Here is a 9,192-nt window from a genome sequence, read left to right on the forward strand (position 1 = left end):
TCACATGTGAGTTTGGATGATTTAGATAGATGATTTATTTGTGGGGTCTGGTGCTCATTATAATGGTGTGCCGCTAACAAGGATAAAAGAGAAATTCTCCTGCATTGTGATTAATGTATATGACCCTACTCAGCAGGAGCTTAACAGTTAATGTTTTTGTGGTACTTATCTTGCTTGCAGTTTATATGGCTTCTTTGTTAAACGTACGAAGGAATACTTATTGTGATATGTCTTAGCACTTTTATAATCTGACCTCCTTGATGCAGTTTAACAACAATGGTTATAGTGGCAAAGTTCCATTGTTGTATATAGTATCACGATTTTTACGAAAACTTAACATCTCTTTTCTCGACCAGAATTTCAAGTCATAGACGATGGGTGTTGAACTGCTAGAATATTTATGCCCCTTTGCAACACATGGGCATATGTGCTAGCTTATTCCAAAAGAGAAAAACATTGGTACTATGTTGATAGCCAGGGTGCAAGGCTCAAGGGAAGCAGGTTCTCTAGCTCTCTGTATGCTTATGGTATCTTGTATGAGGGGTATGTTTTTTTATACCTCTATATGTTGCTTTGCTCATTGTTCATATTATCTTGAAGTTGCACCCCTTATGTTTTTGTGCTTTACATTTCAGTTACAAATTCAATTCAAATGTCAGTTGAGGAAGCTGCTGAGTTAGCATGGCGGGCTATTTATCATGCAATATTCCTTGACGGAGCTAGTGGTGGCTGTGTTAGTGGTGGTACGCATTCTGTTTCTTAGTATCTATCATGATATTTGTTTTGTTTACTCACAACATGCATGCATATTTGTTAAACACCTTATCATTATATCTTCCTTTTGAAATACCAAACATAACTATTTGAGTTGCAATTACTTCCGTAAGTTTTTTTGCAAAGTTTGGCAAAGTTCATAGATTTTTGCATTTTCCATCATGTAATGCACACCCCTAGTTTGGAATAGAGATTATGATGGTAATAAATTAAGCCACACCTTTCTATTTACAAATGTACACTGTTGTAGAGTATCAAAGGTATTGTAGGGTATAGACATGGGTCCAGACATCTAGGAAAACCTCCCTATATAATGGTTACATGTTAATTACATGCGTAGGTATATTCCTTATTTTCATACGGCTTACATCTTGGTATATTCTAAAATATGGTGTGATGTATAAAGAATTATGGTCAACACTATGTGTTTGGGTCAAATTATTATTTGAAAGTAGGGGTTAAAGTTTGTCGAAACAAAGAAGATTTTCATTTGCGGTTGAGAGTATGGCTAATATCCCACTCGGTCCTGTTTGCATCATTGCAAACGTGGCCCACTTTGCAGAAGAATACACCAACCATTTTGATAGTGGGCCTAACTCATCTTGACAATTCTGTTTGGGCCTCACTTCCCCTAATATGCTAGTCATCATCTCCTTTTCCGTATTTCTCTTGGTCATTTCACGACCTGAGAGATACGCCAACAATTTGGAATTCACAAACTTATTTAGAATCCGTGAGTATTAAATTCGCCGCAAACATTTTTTGAGTTCACAAACTTATTTTGAATACGTGAACATTTTCTGAGTTCGCAAACATTTTTCGAATTTGCAAACATATTTTTTGCACCTGTGAATGTTTATTGAATTATCAAACACTTCTTTTCAAATTTGCCTTAAATGTTATTAGATTCTAAAATATGGTGTGATATAAAGAATTAAGGTTAACGCTATCTTTAATGTTTGGATCAAATTATTATTTGAAAGCACGGGTTAAATTTGCCGAAGAAAGAAGTTATCGTTTGGGCTTGATAGAGTATGACTATATCCCACTTGGTCCTGTTGCATCAAAAGCGTGACACACACATTGGAGAAGAATACACCAACCATTCTGATAGTGAGCCTAACTCATCTCAACAATTATCTTTATGCCTCATTCCCCTAATGCGCTAGCCATCATCTTCTTGTCCCGTATATCTCTTAGTCTCACTCCCAAACACTTCACATGATCTGAGAGAGGGAATGCCATTAGCCATGGCAACATTGTCCCATTCGACCGTTCATGCCACTTGAGAGGATGAAGGCTCTAGAGACATTGTGCGAGAGGCATCGTAGTTAGTTTGCCACCATCCTAGCCACGATGACGACAATGCTGCAGAGCATATAGTGGAAAGTAGAGTAGGACGGTGGCGTGACAGCACCGCGGGAGGAGGTGCACTCGACAAGGGGGCACTTCAGTCTGTTTCTTCTTTTGGGCGAGTGGAAGCTAGATAGTCAAGACTCCCAATAAGATAAGATGATGGTAAAGCGTCGGATAAGACAAAGGGTTACCATCAGTAGCATGTAGGTGAACATTAAACCCCATGGGAGTTGCAACAATGCGCTCATCAGTAAGGGCAGCACGAGCAAGAAGATCCTGGATTACTTTTTTTGAGCAAGAAGAGACATCAGTCCCAAGAAAGTAGCGAAGAGGGCAAAGGTCGGGCATAAGAAACTGCACACTAAGACATGTCTTCACAAAGGCAATATACTCGGGGTCTTCCCGAGTGATGATCATTTCATCAACATATAGAGGGAAGAGTCCTAACTAGAGCAGTAAGGTGGGCAAACAACGTAGGATCATGAGCACTAGCTGAAAACCCGCATCATGAGCACTAGCTGAAAACCCGCGACAACCACTGCAGAAGCAAAACGCTCAAACCAGGTGCGAAGGGCTTGCTTAAAGCCATTTAGAGAGCGATGAAAAAGATAGAGCATGTCACTAGGAAGAGAATACCCAAGTGATGGCTGCATGTAAACCTCCTCACGCAGCTCACCATTAAGGAAGGCATTCTTAACATCAAGTCGAGACACAGACCAGTGGTGAACAAAGGCCACAACAAGTGTGCGAACAATGGTCATATTGTTCGCATGAGCAAAAATTCTCATTGTAATCAGGACCATGCTCTTACTGAAAGCCTCGAGCCACAAGACAAGCTTTGTAATGCTCAAGAACCATCACAACGAGTCTTAACCATGTAGACCCACAAGTGATGAGACGGACATGAGGAGGAAGAGAAACAAGATCCCATGTGCTAGCATGCCCATGAGCAACAATCTCCTTTGTCATCGCAAGCCGCCATTTGGGATGAACAATAACATCATGATAAGAAGCCGGCTCAAGAATAGCAGCGCTAGCGCTTGGAAGACAAAGGCGGTCAACAGGCGGAAGCGGGCGAGGACGCAAGCCATAAGTAGTCTGAGACGGGGAATATGGCACATCAGTAGATGCATCCACAAGACGCGGACGACGTGTATAAAGTGAGGAAAAGATGAAAGAATACGAGGAGGAATCATCGGGACAATCTCAGGTGGTGGTGACAAGGAAGCCTTCGGTGATGAAGGTGTAGAATCCTATTGTAAGCGAGGTGAGGAAATCATAGGAGAGATGTTTTATCTGCAATAATCGGAGAAGCAGGAGCAACACGATGAATGGATAAGGGCTCAACATGAGTGATACGAGTGTCGGGAAAAGTGAAGAAAGAGATATCCTCCACTAACAAAGTTAAGGAAGATGGACACGGGTACAAGGGATGAGATTCATCAAAAATCACGCCCCGAGAAATAGGCATCCGACAACCAACATGATCCTAGCAGAGATATACCTTATGCTGATCGTTGTATCATATGAAGACACACTCAATAGACTGAGTAGTCAGTTTGATGCCTTCACCAGGGGCATGGACATAGCAAACACAACCAAACAATTGAAGCATTGAATAGATCAAGAAACATCAAGGAGACACTTGAAAGGAACGCCACCCTGCAGAGCAGTGGATGGCTAAAGGTTGATGAGATAGAGAAGTGGTGACAGATTTGGTCCAAAAATGCGGCGAAAGAGAGGCAACGGCCATCAATGCACGAGCTGTCTTAAGAAGGCGATGATGCTTGCGATTCCATTCTGAGCATGAGCCCTAGGACAAGAGATCCGAGCAGGAGTACCCTGCTCAGCAAGGACTCGACACGAGCTTGGAGATATACTCTCCAGCATAGTCATCACATAGCACACGAATAGGCATAGAGAAGTGGATGTGAACCATGGCAGCAAAACGCTTATATATAGATAAGACCTCACTACGAGAAGAAATAAAGTATATCTAGGTGTGTCGAGAGAAATCATCTATAAAGATAATATGCTAGTGAGGATCTCCTTTCAAGGCAAAGGGGGATGAACCCCAGACACTAGAGTGAACAAGGTCGATAGTATGCTCAGACATAGTCTATGCCAACAACCTTGACGGTCTAAAGACATAGTCGGAGACGGATCCAAGAAGACCACGTCTAACTAAGGATGAGAGACTGGCGATGGCGGCAGAGGGACTTGATCCAACATTCCACGTTCTTGTGCACTCTCCGTTCCCCGCCGAGCCGGCTTGGTGTCCTTGTCCTGTTTGCGGATTTTGTGTCACGCACTTGATTAAGCATCCCATGTTCTCCTACTGTGCGCCCTTGGACCCGACGATAGGTAGCGCCGTGTTCTCGGGCGCGTCCCGTGGGTAAAATCCAGGTATGCGCCGATTGTCCAAGCTCCTGCTCACCATTGGTGGTGCTCGAGCATGTGGTTATGGTGTCGCCCAACAAGGGAACACGGGATGTGGGATTGAGACAACACACATAGCAACCCGCAACTAGGCAAAGGATACCCATCCGGACTTGCTGGGAGCGGAGGTGGACACAAAGTTGGATGTTGAGCTCCATAGGAGTCCCAATAGTGCGCTCATCAGTAAGAGCAGCATGAGCAAGAAGATAATGGATATTCTTATCTTCAAAAATAAAGAAGCCATTAGAGGTAGTAGAAACCTCGATCTCAAGGAAGCAACGAAGAGGGCCAAAATCAGACATAAGAAACTCATTATGACAAGCCTTCACAAAGACAATGTGCTTAGAGTCGTCGCCAATCATGATCGACATATTGAAGAAGTGTTCGACCACGATTTGAATGGTGGCAGAAAGTGCAGGATCATGAGCACTCGCCGAAAAAACAGTCGCAGTCACCACTGAGATGAAGTGCTTAAACCAGAGACGATGTGTTTGCTCAAGACCATATAGAGAGTGACGAAGACGACAAACCATGCCATCCGGAAGAGAATACAGGTAGTGGCTACATGTAGGCATTCTTGACATCAATCTAAGGCACATACCAACGGCGAACAGAAGCCACGAAGAAAAAGTGTGCGAAGAGTGGTCATGTGGGCCATATGGGAACAAATGTCTCATTGTAGTCATGACCATGTCTCACCACTAGACGAGCTTTGTAACATTCAAGAGAACCATCCGAATCTTAACCTTGTAGATTCACTTCGAAGTGATGAGATGAGCATGAGGGGGAAGGGAAATGAGATCCCACACGCTGATGCTGCAAGAGCATCAATTGTCGATGCCATCACATGCTGCCCTTCAGATGATTAACAACGTTACGATAAGAGCGACACAATAACCATAGCGTTCCATAGGCAGAAGCGGGCGAGCTAGGAAGCCATAAGTAGGTTGAGTTGGAGGTGGTGTGTTGCCACCAGAAGAAGACATAGTAGTCGAGGGAGATGGCTCATCAGAAGAATCCATAACATTCAATGACGAGTGCACTAAAGTTGAGTAACATGAGGAAAAGAAGATCATGAAAAGATGAAGTGGCAAGAGTGCCTCGACTATTGACCAGGAGGGAAGTACCATCAACAGTAAAAACATGAACATGAGAATCTAGAGGTGTAATCGATGACAAATTGGTAGAATCATAACTCATATGAAAAGATGCTTCGGTACTAAGGATCCATGGAGGTACATGATATTATAAAAAGGTGGTGGTCTCTCAGTACCTCTAGAGTAAGTAGCAAACCCTACGAAACATGTCGATGGAGAACCAAAAGAAGCAGCTAGCAGACAGTGACGTCGTGTAATCTCCAGCATAGTCAGGGGCTCAACTGAAGAGGTCGATGAAGAAGCATCACGTGACGAAGAACAAGAAGCAGTTTTCCAGAAGTGATCGGGGATCGTTCCAACTGTTTTTTTTCTTCACAAATGTTCACAAATTCAAAAAATATGTTTGGGAATTCAAAAAATCTTCATTGTCTCCATCACGTGATGCAAGCCATAAGTAGGTTGAGGCGGGGAAGATGGCACATCAGTGACGCACCCACAACACGCGGACGACAAGTATAGAAGTGAGGAAAAGATGGAAGAATACAATGAGGAATCATCGGAACAAACTCAAGTGATGGAGACAATGAAGCCACCAGTGACGAAGGTGTAGAATCTTGTGATAAGCGAGGTGAGGAAATCATAGGCGATTATAGCATTGGATCTGCAATAATAAAAAAAGTGTGGGAAGAGTGGCCATGTGGGCCATAGGAGCAAATGTCTGTTGTAGTCTTAACCTTGTTAGACGAGCTTTGTAATGCTCAAGAGAATCATCAAAGTCTTAACCTTGTAGACCCTCTTACAAGTGATGAGACAAGCACAAGGAGGAAGGTTAGTGAGATCCGATCTGCCGATGCACACAAGAGCACCAATCTCCGATGCCATCCTATTCGGGATGAACAACATCATGATAAGAAGTCGTCTCGAGAAGAGCGGTGCTAGAATAACCATAGCGGTTAATAGGCGGAAGCGGGTGAGTTCTGAAGCCATAAGTAGGCTGTGCTGGAGGTGCGTTGCCAACGCGCGGAATAATCCACAACACACAGATGACCATTCTAGTAAAGAAGAGGATGAGGGGAATCACTAGGGAAGCCTCAGGTAATGAACAAGGTGAAGTCATAGGTGACGACGGTGTGGGGTCTACAACAGTAGTACGGGAAGACACGGTGGGATGGCCGGACGAGGGCTATATATATATATGAGTGATAGGTGCATTGGAAAAAGTGAGGAAATAAATATCCTCAATCAGGGAGGCCAAAGGAGAGGATGGGTGTGGATAGAAAGGACAAGACTCATCAAAAGTCACATCATGAGAAATGTGCAGTCTGTTTGGTGCATTCACGGGGGCAAGAAGAATGAAGCAAACACAACCAAACAAATGAAACATTGAGTAGTCAGGAGAACAACCAAAAAGACGCCCGAGAGGAATGCCACCCTGTAAAGCAGAGGAAGGATGAATGTTTGATGAGATAAGTGGAAGTTGAAACACCTCAACCCAAAAGTGAGGTGGAAGAGAGGCGGCGATCATTAATGCACGAGCCGCCTCAAGGTGGCACTACTTGCGCTCAGATGAATGTTTGATAAGATAGGTGGAAGTTGAAACACATCAACCCAAAAGTGAGGTGGAAGAGAGGCGGCGATCATTAATGCACGAGCCGCCTCAAGAAGGTGGCGCTGCTTGCGCTTAGCAACACCATTTTGAGCATGAGCACCAGGATAAGGCTGGTCGTAATGGAAGTATCATGCATGCCAACTAAGCAATGTTGATGAGGTGGCATAGATTTAAATGAAGAAAGAGATGCTTGAGTATCATATCATGATACCATATCATATTAAATGATGTGCTACTTTGTGTCATGCATAGCAATAAATATAGTCATATATGATACCATACATTACGAATGTAGTATCATACACTAGTATCATACGCATGATACTAGTATATGGTACACCCCATTACAACCAGCCTAAGGGAACTGAGCAAGTGTGCTTTGCTCAACAAAGCTTCTTACAAATAGACAAGACTTTACTACAAGAAAACATAAAATATGTCAAAGTGTGTCAAGAGAAATCATCTGTAAAGATTATATAGTAGCGATTGCCTCCTTTCGAGAAAGAGTCTATCGATGGCAGTGAAGGGAATGTGAAGCCAGTCAAGCTCCTAGATCACTCGTGTAAGGATCCTAATCAGAACAAGATTCAAAGTCGCGAATGACCCTACAACCAAAGTGAAAAAATGCTACCAAAAAAATCCTTGCTTTCAGAAAACTAGAGTGAAAAAATCTAACCACCTGAAATGAGTTGCATGGTAAATGGAGGAACATGAGCAATAGAAGGAGCATGAAAAGATGAAGTGCTAAGAGTGCCTCGACTATCGACTGGGAGGGAAGTACCATCAATAGTTCAAACATAAGGTCTTACATAAATAACAATGACCGAAATAAAATGATAGCTGCTAGATGAGGAAATGCAAAGTAGCTCTTGCTCCTCACATCAGTTGCTCATCAGTTCATCAATTTCATCTTCCTACATAGACAGAGAAATTCACTAGTTATCAAGCAAATATACAATAGTACAATGCTACAGCAATACAATCACACTTAATAAAAATATGGGAAGCCTACTAGTTGCTTTCCGTCGTATCTTCAGGAAATGGAATGAACTCGACATCATCATCATTGCCATCTTCCTACAAAGGTAAGTGCAAATATGCAATTTCAGTTAACATTTAGCAAGAGTTTAAGGTTACAAGAAGATAATACACAGTAGAGAACAAGTAACATTACCACTACAATTGTAGGCTTAAGTTGGTTTTCTTTTGATTCTTTAATGTAGTTAGAAGCACACACAAGTGCCTCAACCATGTTTGGGCTGAGAGAGCTACGATAGTCATCAAGAATTCTGCCGCTCGTAGAGAATGTTGACTCCGATGAGACACTAGTTGCTGGTATAGTCAAGAACTTCTTTGCCATCTTTGCCATGATAGGATATCTATGAGCATTCAACCTCCACCAATCAACTACACTGAACTTTGGATCCAGAATTGGATGGGTTTTGTCTTCAAGGTAACTGGTCAATTCAGATTTAGATGGCTCTGAATTTGTCTCCTCTAGGAAGGACTGAAACCCACTTGACAATGAGGACATAGATGTACTTGTTTGCCTACTAGATATTGAACTCTGTTCATTACTGTTGCCAGCCTCATTCTTGCGATTTTCCATCTCATAAGTAGCATAGAGATCAAAGAATTCAGATTTGATTTCCTCGGCCTCACTACTGCCCTTCTCTTTACCATACATTTTCTTAAAACAGTAATCAACAAGTTTCATCTTAAACCTAGGATCAAGAATGGTGGTAATGACCATGACATTGTTCTTTTCCTTTTTTTTGTTTTTCCTACTGTTTTCATTTCCCTCACCTTCACTATTGCTATCCCAATATTTATCAAACTTATCAAGCATTGCTTCTCCCATCTTTTTCAAGTTTGCATTTGAACCCATGGCATGCTCTACGATAGCAATCTTAACAT

This window comes from Triticum aestivum, chromosome 7D, assembly GCF_018294505.1.
Source record: "Triticum aestivum cultivar Chinese Spring chromosome 7D, IWGSC CS RefSeq v2.1, whole genome shotgun sequence".
NCBI classification, from domain to species: Eukaryota; Viridiplantae; Streptophyta; class Magnoliopsida; order Poales; family Poaceae; genus Triticum; species Triticum aestivum.